This window comes from Triturus cristatus, chromosome 4_1, assembly GCF_964204655.1.
Source record: "Triturus cristatus chromosome 4_1, aTriCri1.1, whole genome shotgun sequence".
In the NCBI taxonomy this organism is placed as follows: domain Eukaryota; kingdom Metazoa; phylum Chordata; class Amphibia; order Caudata; family Salamandridae; genus Triturus; species Triturus cristatus.
Genome location: NC_140585.1, coordinates 1,112,670,265 through 1,112,686,172, shown reverse-complemented (window position 1 = coordinate 1,112,686,172; position 15,908 = coordinate 1,112,670,265). Strand labels below are relative to the sequence as shown.

At 47.7% G+C, this 15,908-nt stretch overlaps 1 protein-coding gene across 1 annotated transcript in view; it reads right to left on the bottom strand.

The window, feature by feature from the left end:
- COG5 (component of oligomeric golgi complex 5) overlaps window positions 1-15,908 on the bottom strand; it is a 1,436,183-nt gene that overhangs the window by 1,119,582 nt on the left and 300,693 nt on the right. The gene's annotated exons all lie outside the window — the stretch shown is intronic.

Here is a 15,908-nt window from a genome sequence, read left to right as displayed (position 1 = left end):
AAATTTAATATAAATTTCATTTTGAAATGCCATACATTTTAGAAGTAGTTTATACAAAGGTAATCTCTTTAAGGCACTGAAGATAATCAACAGTTAAAGTTCACAAGATCCAATGTATGTATTGTAAGGGGAACAATGTATTGTAAGGGGAACAATGTTATCAGACTATTAAAATAAATAATACAATGTTTAGTTTGTGTTACTTACAGACCACAAGCTTGACCTGATTAGACCCTTTATAAAATAGCACTTACTCTAGTTACATATTATCCTTGAAGCACCATTTTCTCAACATAATTTTTATCTGTGGATTGGAATGTTCATAATACGATTTTGTGTATTATGTATACAATTTTACAATTCACCTTTACCACGCACTATTGAATATGAGGTTAGTCTCGAACGTGAGAGAGAGGCAAGTTTTAGAGTCTAGAATATGAAATATTGAGAATATGATAAAAGGAAAGTGGGAGGACGACCCTATACGTGAATCTTGCTTGCTGTGGAAGACATTTAGAAATGTCATAGGTCCATGAGCTAAGAAAAGAAAGGTTCTGGTCCGATAAATTCCAAAGAATAGGGGGTCATATTGTCCTAACTGATTTCTGTAGGGCTTGGTAAGCACTTCCAGGGATCCTGATTTGCACATTGCTCTTCATACTCAGTCAAACAAATTGTATTTGGTGTTTAAACATTTTCAGCAGATCTTTTGCATGAAATTTTAGTTCTGCTACCAAGTCAAAAACATCTGCCATTTGGATTCTGTTCTGGTAGTGCTGAATGATACCCTGTAATGAGAGACCATGTGTTCATTCCAATCATTGGCCTAGAACTATTTCCTGTGTTTGTGTAACAGGCATATCAAGGGATCCTTTGATACCAGTGAGAGTCCAAATATATTCATCTTACATTCCTTGACGTATCTCCCAGTTACACCCCAACAGTGGGATATTCAGATCTCATCCTGCATGGGACCAGAAATGCATTAGATAATTACAGCAGACGTCTTGGTGGAAGAATGGCTTGTTAATTACTAACTGCTGGGCTAAGACACAACTATGATTCTAGTTGAGTTCACATACTGGTTCAACATAGGTTTAAGTGGGCAGATTATCCAGAATATTTTGCCTTTTAAGCAGGCGTAAAGTATGGAATTCAGGCAGGATTTTTGTAAAAACGTTGTTCTTATACATGAGATGTCCATTTGTAGACAGGATAATGCAAAATGGTCAGATAGTATTTTTTCCAATTTGCCAAATTCATACCACCCTGATTTAGTTGGAGATGAATTTTCTGTAAGGTTAATTTCAGTATATAACATCCCAAAGGAATGCCTATAAGATTCCAACAATTTGTTTGAACAGAGATGTGCGGGGTTTGAAAGTGGGGCGAGGTAATGGTGTGACTTGATAATAGAGTAATCACAGACAAAAGAACACAACTTAAATTTAAAAATGAAGAAAATCTCTGAGTAAGCAATATGCCTAGATATTTAATTTTTCCTGAACAAAACTGAAATTCTAAATAGCAAGAGGCAGAGACCTAATACAAGTCAAAGAACATGTCTGTCTGCATATACAATATTGGACCTAAATACGTACTTTTACAAAAATGTTTTTTTTTTTTTTATCCCCTAACTTAAAGAGGTATACATAATCCGTATAAAATCATATGGTGACTTACGATTAAATATTCATTGTAATTGAAATTTTGTAAAATAAATTGTGAATGATTTTAATATATTTCTGCCTACGCCTGTCAAAAATAAGCACAATACAAGCTAACATTATGCAAAAATGATAAAAGAAGGTGTGAAAGTGAGTAACTAATTTCACACTTCTAGAAGATCCATTCATTAGTTTATTATACTCCAGGAAATTATTTTTACAATTGTACCACAGGCTCCACATTTTCCTGCAGCATAGAGGTGTACCCTACAAGTCATATGAACACTAGGGATAGAAGCTCAAAAACTTCAGGTGGGAAGAATGCTGGGAAACTGTAAAATTAGATGATGTGTAAAGAGATGTCATTTGAATTTATATTTCTTTCTTAGGAAGGTGTATTCTTAAAACCAGTTTTTCCCAACGTAACTTTGGTAGCAGAACCCTGCATCTGCGATACCACTAAATCGGAAAACATTGTCATGCAATGAATTTAGCATAACAGTACAGTATTGCACTCACAGAGTTCCAACAGAAAAGAACCTGGGCCGGGTAGGCGAAGCCGGACCAAGTAGAGGCCCGGGCAAAACGCCGTCCGGGGGCGGCGCCCCTCCCCCGGCCACCCCCTTCAGGCATTTACATAAGGGCTAGGCCGACGGGGGCCAGGATTGGCCCCCGATGGCGCGAGCAAGCCCCCCCCCCAATCAGGGGGCGAGCTCAGGGGCCAAGGGGGGGAATAAAAGGGGGACACCCGGGCCAGTGACCACAAATCCCCTCCCGGGCCACAGGCTAATTCAGGTATAGAACACAACACGACAGTACAGGGGCCGTGGCACACGCAATCCCCCTGGCAAACAGGCGTTGGCCAAGGGGGAAGGAGCTTCCAGGGGGAGGCCTGGCCAGAGGGGGTGATGCAACCCCCACCATGGTTACCCTGGTGGCAATGGCCAGGAAGTGGGGTCTCATTCCCGGGAAATGCACATTGGGCCACAGGGGGCCCAACAAGGAGCCTTGCGGTAGACAAAGCTGCCAACCTAGGGGGACAAGCAGCCGGGAGGGCGGACGAGGCGCCCCCAGGGCGCAGCCAGGGAGAAGGAACAGGTGCGGAGCAAGCGCAACAGGAGCACGCGGTGGCCATGACGGGGGAGGGCACAGCTACAGCCGGGGCAGGCGAGGGTAAGCCAGCCTGCGAGTATATGCGCCCATCCCCAAGCGACCCTCCCACAACAACAAGGTTGTTGGGTCTGGCAAACCTCATCCCACTCCCGGTAAAGGAGAGAATCTGGAGGAAGGAATTTATTGACATATTTTCCCTGCTCGAAGTAAGGCAGGCAGGCTTAGATCTCACCACATAAGACAGGAAGGACGAGGACAGGAGGGGCCCCAGGAAACCCAGGGTGGACAGAAATATAGAAAACTGGTTGAAAGCCTTTAGGACATTAGCGTGCGTTTTTGTTGAGAAATTCCCGCAGAGTGCAGCATCACTGATCCTATATGAGCAGAAGGTGCACGAGGCGCAGCAGCAGTTCCAAGGGAATGCATGGCTACAGTATGACGAAGGTTTCAGGGAAAAAATGCAGGTATGGCCAACGATAGGCTGGGACTGCCAGGACATGGAAGGCTATTCCAAACACATGGTGGCAGCCAGGGAAGGGGTTGGGGCAAAAGAGAGTAATTTTCGTCCCTACGGGAGTAAGGGCAAGTTTGAAGGGTACGGAAAAGATCCCAAGGGGAGGGGCCAACCAGCCACAAAATCCAACAAGGCGTGCTGGAAGTTTGACAAGGACGAGTGTAAGTGGGGGGCCGCATGCAAGTTCAAGCATGAATGCGGGTCATGTGGGGGGAACCACCCTGCGATACGATGCCGGCGAACCACAGGGCCAGCGGCAGAGAAACCAAAGGCAGAACCAAAGAAATGAGAAGCGGGCCCCAGCAGGAGGGGCCGGGGGGAAAGGGGGCGGAGGACAGGCGCTCCCAACACCCATAAAAGCAGGCAGACTATTGCACATGTTACACAGGTACCACAAATCAGCAGACAGGAAATTATTGGCGGAGGGGTTTACGCAAGGTTTCCCCATCCCATACAACGGCCCCATTGGTACACGGGAGAGCAATAATTTAAAGTCAGTCAAAAAGACAACCCCGAGGCAGCAAGGCAAAAGGTGGAAAAGGAAGTTGGGTTGGGCCGGGTGGCGGGTCCTTTCCCCGCCCCACCGCTAGAGGACATGGTGATATCCCCGTTGGGCTTAGTCCCCAAGAAAGAGCCAGGCAAATTCCGTTTGATTCACCACCTGTCATACCCGGAGGGGGAGTCAGTCAACGACTGGTTAGAGCAGGGAGCATGCTCGGTGGCCTATGCCTCTGTTGACGATGCAGTGGACCTGGTTAGACAGGAGGGGGCGGGGGCCCTCATGGCCAAATCTGATATAGAATCAGCATTCAGACTGCTGCCAGTGCACCCAGACAGCTATCATTTATTGGGTTTTAGACTGGAGGGGGGTTACTACTACGATAGGTGCCTCCCCAAGGGCTGCTCAATCTCGTGTGCACATTTCGAAGCCTTTAGCAGTTTCTTGGAGTGGGAGCTGGGCCAACGGACACCGAGAGGGGGGCGGGTTCACTACCTGGACGACTTCTTGTTCGTGGGTAGGGCAGACACAGAGGACTGTGCCAACCTCCTCAATAGTTTCAGGGCATTGACGCAGGAACTAGGCATCCCGTTAGCTCACGAGAAAACTGAGGGGCCCACAACGAAACTGACGTTCTTGGGGATAGAGCTGGACTCAGTGGCAGGGACATGCAAGCTGCCAACCGATAAGGTAGCGGACATGCTTAGCGACATACGTAGGTTGAGGCAACAGAAGAAGGCGACTCTGGGAGAGTTACAACAGCTACTGGGGAAACTGAATTTTGCCATGAGGGTAATTCCCGCAGGGCGCGCATTCGCCCGGCGGATAGCCTGGCTTACGAGGGGCTTGACACAGAGGCATCACAGGGTCCGCATTACACAGGGAGTGAGGGACGACCTGGTCCAATGGGAGAGTTTTCTGACAGAGTTCAACGGCACCCTGATCTGGCGGGCCCCTTGGGTCCTGGCCAGCGAGTTAGAACTCTACACCGACGCAGCAGGGGGGTACGGCTTCGGGGCCCTCTTGGGGACGGCGTGGTCAACAGGGGCATGGCCGGAGGCGTGGCACGCAGCCGGGCTAACCGCGAACATATCACTGCTAGAGCTTTTCCCCATAGTGGTAGCCTTCCACATCTGGGCCCCCCAACTAGCGAATAGGCAGATCACACTGTGGTCGGACAACCACGCAGTGGTGCAGGCAATCAACACAGGAGCAGCGCGTTGCCCAGCGGTAGCGACCCTGCTGAGGAAGTTAGTGGGCTGCCAATTGAAAGGTAACATTGCACTGAGGGCAAGGCACATTCCGGATGTGGAAAACTTAGTGGCGGATGCTATTTCTCGTTTCCAGTGGGAAAGATTCAGGAAGCTGGCCCCGGGCGCAGACAGGAAGATGACCCCGATGCCGGAGGAAGCGTGGGCATGGGTGGAAGCGGTTTGAGATGGTTGCTGGATAATGCACTGGCCCCAAAGACCAACAGCCGGTACCGGAGGTGCTGGGAGACTTTCAGGGCCAAAGCAGGTCTACAGAAGGGGCAATGGGCCAGGAAAAGGGACATCCTATAATTTATCGACTGGGCCTTCAAGGAAGGGAAGTCAAAAACCTGGGCACAAGCGCATTTAAGTGCAGTAGCATATTACACAAAGATGGCAGGGCGCGACGACCAAACAGGGGCGTTTGAATGTCGGATGGCCATGAAAGGGTGGGGTAGGTTACAGCGGGCACCAGAGGATGTGAGGCGCCCCATCCATTTCAGATTACTTCAGGCGATGCTGGGGGCCCTGGCCGGGATATGCTCTTCGAGGCATGAAATCTCATTGTTCCGGGCAGCGTTTGCAGTGGCATTCTTCGGGGCATACAGGGTCAGCGAGTTGGTAGCCCCCTCAGTGGTGGACGCGGGAGCAGCATGCATACAGAGAGAAGGGGTGGTCATGCAGGACAGCCACATGGACATACTGCTAAGAAGGTCCAAGACGGACCAGACGGGCAAGGGTGTATGGACCAGATTGCACTGCACGAACAATGCAGATCATTGCCCAGTATGTCTACTAAAAGGGCATCTAGAGAGCAAGCAGGGGAAGAAGGGGCCGCTATTTCAGCACAGAGATGGGTCTTTCCTCAGCCGTTTTCAGTTTATAGCGGTAATGAGGAAGGCGTTAGAAGCGCTGGGTCTCCCCGCACGGGAATATGGTTCGCACTCATTTCGGATTGGGGCGGCCACCACGGCGGCTGGGCTGGGCATGGGCGCAATTAAGGGGATAGGGCGGTGGGCATCCGGCGCTTACAAGCGGTACATACGCCCATCAATATGCTAAGACCCCCCCCCTCCCTCTCTTCCAGATCCGGACGCTGCACACAAGAAGGTGTGGATCGTGGGGCACTCGTACGTTACGCGGGCACAGCGGTGGGCAGCGGCTAGACGGGACTTTGGCGGGATCTGGCTAAGGGACACCGACATAGAATGGTGGGGGCGCCCCGGGATGAGATGGGGAGAGCTGCTGCCCATGGTGCGGGATGCACTACAGCGGGGCAGCAGGCCAGACGCAGTGGTGGTACACTTGGGCGGGAATGACTTGGCAGCAATGGGGCAGAAGGCACTCCTGGAAGACATGCAAAAGGGCCTCACGGCAGTAGCACGCATGGTACGCCCCGCAGACATAATTTTTTCCGAAATCATAGTGCGGAACGCCTGGCGGGGGGCAATCGACCTGGGGGCGGTGGAAAAGTCTAGGAGGAAACTCAACATTACTATGGCTAAAGTATGCAAGGCGAATGGCTGGGGTTTCGTACGTCATGGGTTCATAAACTTAAGATCCCCGGGGTATCACAGGGAGGACGGAGTTCACCTCACAGGGGTGGGGATGGATATGTTCCTGCTGAATATTGTAGGGGTTCTGGAGCAGAGGGGTTTCCTATGACAGTCAGGCAAGGTAGGAGTCGGCTGGGGGGGAGCTCCCTCTGATCGAGAAACCATAGGGAGCGTGGCGGAGCTAGACAGACTAAATTAACAAACAAAAGGGGAGAACCCATTAGAAGATAGATGAGAGGCTCTCGCAGTGCCTTGGGGATGCCGCACGGCAGGGGCGCTGAGGGAGCCAAAAGGGCGGCACGCCGCCAGCAAAGACTAGAGACAATGCTCTCCCCATGACCCTTGGGATGCCTCACGGCAGGGGCTCAGAAGGAGACAAAAGCAAAGGACCCAGTCACAAGAAATTAAAGTAGATACGCAAGAAAGGCCCTTGGGATGCCAGCCGGCAGGGGCCTCTGGGAGAAGGGAGGGCCCACGTAAGGGCACAGGGCGAGCGGGACGGCACTTGCGGCCCAGACAGGTCCAAACGGAGACCCGCCTAATCGGTAGCAAGCTGAAGCCTAAACCCGGAAGCAGGAAACACAGAAAGGGCTCCCTCCCCTCCCAGGTGATTGATAAAGCTGGGGCAAGAATAACAATGCAACATGTACATAACCATGAGCAATGTGTTACAAATGTATAAAGTTTTGTTATACGAATAAACTGCGACCTTTTCAGGCACCCAACAAAAGTTGTCAGTGGTGATTTGAGGTAGCAGAGCATAGCGGGATGGTACGAGGGGGGGAAGCAGGGAGGGGAGGTCCGCCGCCTGGATGGGGTTAGAACCTGGGCCGGGTAGGCGAAGCCGGACCAAGTAGAGGCCCGGGCAAAACGCCATCCGGGGGCGGCGCCCCTCCCCCGGCCACCCCCTTCAGGCATTTACATAAGGGCTAGGCCGACGGGGGCCAGGATTGGCCCCCGATGGCGCGAGCAAGCCCCCCCCCCCAATCAGGGGGCGAGCTCAGGGGCCAAGGGGGGGAATAAAAGGGGGACACCCGGGCCAGTGACCACAAATCCCCTCCCGGGCCAAGGGCGAAGGAAGAAGAATCCCACCCACCCACACCTAAGAGTCGGGCGTCGCAGCTGCAAGGTGGAGGGTAGCGGAGCTGGACAGACTAAATTAACAAATGAAAGGGGAGAACCCATTAGAAGATAGATGAGAGGCTCTCGCAGTGCCTTGGGGATGCCGCACGGCAGGGGCGCTGAGGGAGCCAAAAGGGCGGCACGCCGCCAGCAAAGACTAGAGATAATGCTCTCCCCATGACCCTTGGGATGCCTCACGGCAGGGGCTCAGAAGGAGACAAAAGCAAAGGACCCAGTCACAAGAAATTAAAGTAGATACGCAAGAAAGGCCCTTGGGATGCCAGCCGGCAGGGGCCTCTGGGAGAAGGGAGGGCCCACGTAAGGGCACAGGGCGAGCGGGACGGCACTTGCGGCCCAGACAGGTCCAAACGGAGACCCGCCTAATCGGTAGCAAGCTGAAGCCTAAACCCGGAAGCAGGAAACACAGAAAGGGCTCCCTCCCCTCCCAGGTGATTGATAAAGCTGGGGCAAGAATAACAATGCAACATGTACATAACCATGAGCAATGTGTTACAAATGTATAAAGTTTTGTTATACGAATAAACTGCGACCTTTTCAGGCACCCAACAAAAGTTGTCAGTGGTGATTTGAGGTAGCAGAGCATAGCGGGATGGTACGAGGGGGGGAAGCAGGGAGGGGAGGTCCGCCGCCTGGATGGGGTTAGGATACAAAACCAATTATCCAAATGTGTCTTCAATTTACTGGAGTCTCTCTGGTCTGAAGTCCTTTGAGTTGAGCTACTATAAGGAGTACATTCACCATCTTATTCATATGTTCAGTTCAACACCTTCTGTTTACATTGCATGTTCATGGTTTCAAATAAATTAAATTAAAAAATTGTACAGGCCTACATTGTGCCCAAGCCCTACAGTATGAGAAAGGAATCAAAGGTATTAAACAAATGTAGACTATCTCAAGTTTGAGCTTTCAGTAATCATGATGCACCAAATGTTCATACAGAATAAAAATAATATAAAAAATCATCTAGAATATAAAATCCATAATACATCAATAACAAACTGGAACCAATTAACAGACGATTCATCAGTGGCTAAATATGGATATTTACAGAATAAAACCATTAAAGTTTACCAGCCATTCAGCGCATCAAACAGATTTTGAAATGCTGTTCATAATAAGACGTTAGAGAAAAGCCCAGGATGCAATCATTCTAATAAAGGCAGCCAGTCGTTAACCATTTCCGAGGGGGTCTACCCTGCTGCCAACAGGCAGTCATACACTTCTTATACAAATATCTTAAATTGTCTCTAAAACCTTCACATTTCTCTAGACCTACAGAGATACAGCCACATTTGAAAAATAATCAAGGCATTAATTGATTATAAACTGCCAGACTAATCAAACATCTGGGTCTAATTAACTGTTAACAATGCAGAGGTATACATACTTTGCCAAGTTTTCAGGATCCCACTCCCTAGCATATGCACTTGCTTAGACATGAGGATGTCAAATTACATTTGAACTTCCTATGTTCTTAATACCCCTGTAGGTTATTGTGAACCTGGCCAGAGTAAACTCATCAATGTAGTCAACTCTCAACTCCTACCTATTTCATAAACGGTTTCTTAGGAAGAGTAATACCCCTAGTCCTCACTGCTGTTCTTATACAATGACGTTTTTATTGGCAAGTCTGCCACAGGTGGAGTTTGGGCGCAAAGTCAGGGCTCTTTACCCCTGACCCCACACTCCTGTGACGAAATACACTTACATGATAAAAAAATCAGGCCTTACCTTTTCCTGCACATGGAGATATAGGGATCACACCACTAAGTGACATCAAATACCTTGTTTTCTCTTTGCCCAGCAACCATTTTTCTTCCATTACGAGGTGCTTCTTGGATTTCCTACCAGAGAGAGGGCCTGCGAGACATTTTGCTCGGGGCCCCAAAAAACGTTTCTGATAAGCCTGACACTGTATAAGACTGAGATCTTAATACAGCAACAAAGGCATTGTATGGAGTTCATTTTTCTACGACCTCAGTATGGACACTAAGAATCTTCACTTCAATCTGACATACAAAGGGTGAACGAATATGGATAGCGGGAGCCCATATCTACCTAAACCACACAGGCACTTTGCACCCCTGCAATGACTATGCTGCACATTTCACCAACTCACAAATGACAATAGAAGGCAAGTAGGCTTTACCTTGGTAAAATGTTCTTGGGGTCAGTGATCATCGCCAGGGACAGAAACAACCATCTAAAATGACAGGAGCAACACTCTTTTTCATGGAGAAGCCATCTTATGGCAAACCAGCACTATCAGTAGTGTTGTTAAATGATAACCTAAAGAAACAACAGGAATTAATACTCAACAGCTCTGCATTAAGGGTAGGTGTTGTGTGAAGTTGCATGTGATGGTTATGTTACCTGGTTGTAACAGAGCACACTATATTCAGTTTCCACACCTTCTGGGTACTCGATTGAATAAGACAGCAATAGAAGGTGCTCCTGTGGGAGGTCCAGTACTCTGAACCACTTCAAAAACTCTTTTTCGTCTTTGTAGCTTTCAATATCTGTGTGAGGAATCATTCAGTGTTTGAGTTGCTCTATTTGGATTTCCTCTACCTGTGTAACCCGGGGCTGAGCTTTTTAAATGTGCTGCTTGTGAGCTCCTTTCTCAGACTGTTGTCTGCAGGGTGAGAATTATCTGTGGAAATGTTTCCATACAATAGATGGGTCTTGAGATCCTCCAACAACCTGAGCAACTCTGATAGGTGGATCTTGTGTGCAGACCCAGTGTTGCCCAGTTTTACAGGGGATAATCAGTGTTGTGTATGTCGGTGTCACCTTGTCCGGAAGTGCTTGCCCCATCCTTGAGATTGTGTCTTCTTATTAAAACTCGATGGCTGGCTAGGCCTGTGTGTTCTCTCTCTTCATTCAGAGAAAGCACTACGTTGTGAAGCATTTAGGATGAGGAAGTGAAGAAATGCATTTTAGGACTTGGAGTCTGGTATTGGAGGGTGATAGTATTACCAGATAGTGCTGTGTTACCCATAACTGGATAGTCCATGTCTGCGATTGGTGTAGCCTCTTAGTACTTTGGTCTAGTTGGAACTACAAATGTGTTCTTATTCTGTAATGCCTGGAGTGTACACTTGCCCAAATAATTTCAGCTCTCGGAGTATGCACTTCCACACAGCTCTATGGCTCAGGAACCATTTTCATGGAGGTGGTGTTGCTCTGTCAGCCCTTGATCTTGCAAGAAATGCTGTCACTCAGTTCTTAATTTGAGCCGGTGATTGCATGTGGGGCACACCAGCAAACATTTTTATGGTCTGGCTTGACGGTGCAGCTGTCAGACAATTATGTCATCATCACTATGGAGGGGCTTTGGCTTCGCCCGCATGTTGGGAGTCAGAAGTTTATTTGGGCAGATGTGGTGTGCTTCAACAAAAAATTGCTTGCCCTCCACACAGCTGTGATCATTTTGTTTATTTATACAGCTGCATAAACTTGAACCTTTAATGGAACACACATGGCATAGGAATGCTATTAAAGTGTCTTAGATATCTAAATAGTTTATGTTGTTTTTACATGGCAGCAGCACAGTTGGAAGGAGGATGGTCATTAACCTACGTGGCGTTTCATGTCTGGCTTAATAGTGCAACTGTCACCTGACCTTTTAACTTATGCCAATATTATTCTACAGTTCTGTGTCCACATAAATATATGTATTCCCATGCTATTTACTTGTAATGCTTTACATTAACCCAGATCCTTGTGACTGGGGGTGAATCACTGCATTGTCCAGCATTCCGTCCATCAATTGTTTCTTTTGCCTATGTCGCCCTAAGTGGGTCCCGTGCTCACTACAACACTGGATTCAAGTTAGCCTCGCTGATGAAGGGCGATGCCCTGAAACCGGTCCCAGGATGCTTGTTTCTGGGCCAGGGAGGACGTGGCTTGGCAGTTCGGGCTGGACTGTTCCCACAAGAAACAGGGTCAAGACTGATTTGCATATGGCTGGGTCCGAACTGGGGTGGTGTGGTGAGCAAAAGAATGATGAATTTAACCCAGATCCTTGTGACTGGGGTTGAATGTTTGCATTGACCAGCATTCCGTCCATCAATTATTTATTTTGCTTACATTGCCATGCAACATTCCTATAAAGCCAGACCTTTTGGCATTGCAAAATTCTGGTTTAGGACCAGCACTTATTTTTCCTCATCAGACTTTGATCCAAAGCAAGAGAGAAAAACATACAAGGGGGAAAGAAAGAGGAAGAGAAACTCAGAAAAACAGTGACAATGAAAGCAAACATGAACAAGCATTTACAATGCAATGGTCTCGGCATTGTTAAAGTTCGAGCTATTAGCATTGCTCATGACATTATTTTTGTTTTTAAAACATTTAAAGAAACGGCATTGTTATTTACAATGTCAATAGCTTAATCACTCTCAAATGCGAGACATATTGCATTTGCACCCACACACAGAGCCACACACACAAAGCCACCCACACACACAGAGCCACTCGCATAGCCACCTACACACACAGTTACCCACACACAGACAAAGCCACCACGCATAGAGCCACCTACAAAAAAAGCCACCCACACAGAGCCTACCACACACACAGAGCCACCCACACACACACAGAGCCACCCACACACAGAGCCATCAGCGCTCCCTCAGCCGGCTTGTGAGTGTAACGTTCCATGTGCTTGTGCTGGCATCACTAGGATAAGCTAGTCCCCATTGTTTGGTTTGCTGCGCGCGTTAATGACAGCTTTGCGGTAATTGTTCATTGTATGTAAGACATCAGGCCAATCTGAGCTGTCAGTCTAAGGAACAGGGCCTGGATGCTCGCGTTGGCCCCTATACTATGGACATCTTATCGTGTAACTATATAGCAAGCTGGTTCCGTGCCCATTCGCATCATCGTCTTTATGAAGTCTGCAAAGGGAGATGTTGAATTTGCTTATGCAACTGAATGAAAGGCTGCAGTGGGTTCAGAGCTCGTATATAAAGAGGTGTACATATTTTCTATTAGCTGTGTTGTGGGGCTTTTTCTGCGTCTGTCCAGCGATAAACTGATCGCCGCACTCCCATGTCAATTCCTTGTAATGCTAGGAGTCTCCTTCACGTGCTCTTTGAAATGACGCGGTGAAACGCCCGCCATGTTGTTTTACTAAAGGATGGGGTGTAATATCTAAAACCACGAGGCCAGCCAAGCAGTGTGGCTAGAAACCTCCTTGTGACGCCAGCTCGGTTGGTTGAGCGGCACAACTTTTGGCAGTTTTTCACTCTGAAGACTTTTGGAGAGCTTCATTTCAGATATGTGACCGGGTCGCCTCTGTTCAAATCACTGTCGCTATGTAACCCACGCCCCCTTTTTACTGTCCTGTACAGTACGGGGGGAGGGGGGCTGCACGTAGCGGACTTTCCTGCACATCGCGCTTCTGCCATTTCTAATGTCCATAAACCAGTTTACTGTATCCTGCAAGCGTTTCAACGTTGGTGATTGCCAGGAAGTACGTAGCACATCGGGGGCTTGATGGCAAGCAGTGTGTGCCAGTGGTATTTAGCCAGCAGATAGACCCATAATTAAAGAATGAGTTGTTCGACTAGCAGGAGCGGCAACTCTAATGGTGTTTTTAGTGCTTTGTGTAGTTTTCCTAGTGACTGTTGTCTGTGTGAGTGATGTTGTGAAGCCTGGGCAGTCATTAGTGAAATGATGAGCGAGGGGGCGGAGGGACGGAAAGGCTCTCTCATGGATGGGCTTCACCAGACGGCGAGCCATCCGCGGAAAGGCGGGACCGCCAAGTTGGAGGGACCGTGTTTAGACCGAGGAGCACCGAGGGAGCCGAGAGCAGGGGGAGTGGTGGACGGGGATGACGCCATGAACACCACTGCCTTTCTCCGAGGTCAAGCAGAAATGCCTCGGAGAAACGCAGTGGCATTTTCGGATTGGGGGCGTGTTTTTCCTTTCTCTCCTCTTCCCGTTGGCTGGAATGTTTACATTCCAGAGGAGAGAAAGAAAGTAAAAAACACGCCCCCGAATCCGAAAAAGACTGGGCTTAAACGGACAGACGCCCCTCTCCTCCAATGGCTGGCCTCCGTTTAGGAAGCCAGCCAATGGAGAAGAGGGGCGGGTTCAAGCCCCGTACTAAAAAACATTAAATCTCACGAGCGAGACTGCGCAAGTGCAGCCTTCACTAGCCGAGACCTAAAAATACCCTGAACGAGGGAGATAAGGTGTCTGGTGGTGCATGAAAGAGGCGTCAAGTGGAATCAAGACAAAACAGCCTAAGTATTCAACACTCCCAACACTCAATAACGCCCTCCGCAGGCATCTGAGCCAACCTTTGCACCCGAGCGCCTATTATTTTACAAATTAAGTAGTGCTGTCCCAGTACAAGCGCAATCGGCCGAAATGAACAACTTCTCCAGTGTGATACAGCTGCAGAAGGAAGCATGGCTACTGTGGCAAAGTACAGGGCTGAAAGCAGAAATATTCCCAGATCATTGGCTTTGAGTCTGTGGTGGGTACGTGCAGCCAAGATGGGATGGACGAGATTGGCTATTACAAGCAAAAGACATGCAGAGCTGATGGCGGTGCTTAGTTAAGAGCAGTGCTTTAAATGGGCAGCTATTGAGTATCACCACTGAAATTGAAAAGGAGGGTACATTCACTTTTATATTTCTATTTGATATTGGGCTGACCTTGGGCCCATGAGTGGATGCAAAAAACGTGAAGGCAGACCATAGATTTGTAATGTATATTATAGTAGCTCTTGCTACTGTCCGGTGCAAAAGTTGTGTGCATAGGGGTAGACATCCTGGCTAAGTTGAGTAAACATAGACCGCAGATAGTTGCTAACTAGTTTGCCTCAGGGACTGTATTTATTATATGGGAAAGTGGTGTTGGTGAATCAGGTCTCTTCTAGATGTGCAGGCTGCAGAAGGTACTGGATGCTGTTAATGAGACACATTGCGTTAATATGCCTCTTGCTACCGAGAATTACTTAACATTGTGTTGCAAATGTTGAGATGATGTGTCTACTGGTGTTAAAGTGCAGTATTTGCACGATTCATTGTGAAAGATGGTGTTTGGGTGGTGTGGGAAGTGGGAGTTGTTAACTGTTACTAGACACAGTCAATTCTGTGAGCTTTGTGGTACATTTCACAAGCCCAAAGCGTATAATATTTACATTGTACATATACTCGAGATTTCGAGTACCTAAAATGTCGTCTTTGCTTGAGTACTTGAAGGCAGATCTTTTCATATTGACGATTTACGGATAGTGCATACAGGAACCGAGCAGATTTTAGAAAAAGCACATCTAACCAAAGTAAACCTTGAGCGCACTAGTTAAACGCTCCAGATCCACAACTAATGGCAATAAAAATTATTCAGGTTGAATACTGAATGGCAACCACAACAGCCAATTCTTATTTAGTTCTGGGTTGCTAAATAGACGCCCTCGAAAATCGAAGCCCCTGAAATAAGTTCCAAACAATGAATCATAAGTGAGAAACACATTTTCTATTTCATGGAATTTTATTTATGTTGAATACGGCATTCCTACTGTGAAAAGAGGCTAGGGGGAAGCGTCACTCAGCGTGTTATGACAACAGCAATATACACAAGCCAGGTAATGCAAGTTCCAGGAAAAGGTGAGTCTTCCATAGAGGTTGAAAGAACAGGACCACAAACTGTGACAATGGTTTAACTGAAAATATTTACTTGCTTAACTGAGGTGTATTTTCAGCACCTAACATGATGCCTTGAAAGCACTTGAGTACACTTTGTTCTACAAAAGCTTGAGTATTTGCTATAGATATCTGTGGAGTAGATATAAGGTACTGCATGTTGGTGAGGATTTAGCTCCACTAGGAAAAAGTCTTTGGGATTTTATTCAGATTAGTCTGCTGAAGTTACTGGTGCAGATAGTGTGTGTGTGTGTGTGTAGAATATATATATATATATATATATATATATATATATATATATATATATATATATATATATATATATATTACTGCAAAGGCCCGTGAGGTAAAAGTCCTTCTCCATTGCCAACGCGTTTCGAGGCAGCAGCCTCTTCTTCCTAGGCAGCTGAAAACATGTGACACGAATTTGCATGCACTTTTATATCCTGCCCCCAGTGGGCTTTAGTGAAGCATGCAGGGACTTGTGGTCCTTGTAAAAATATTT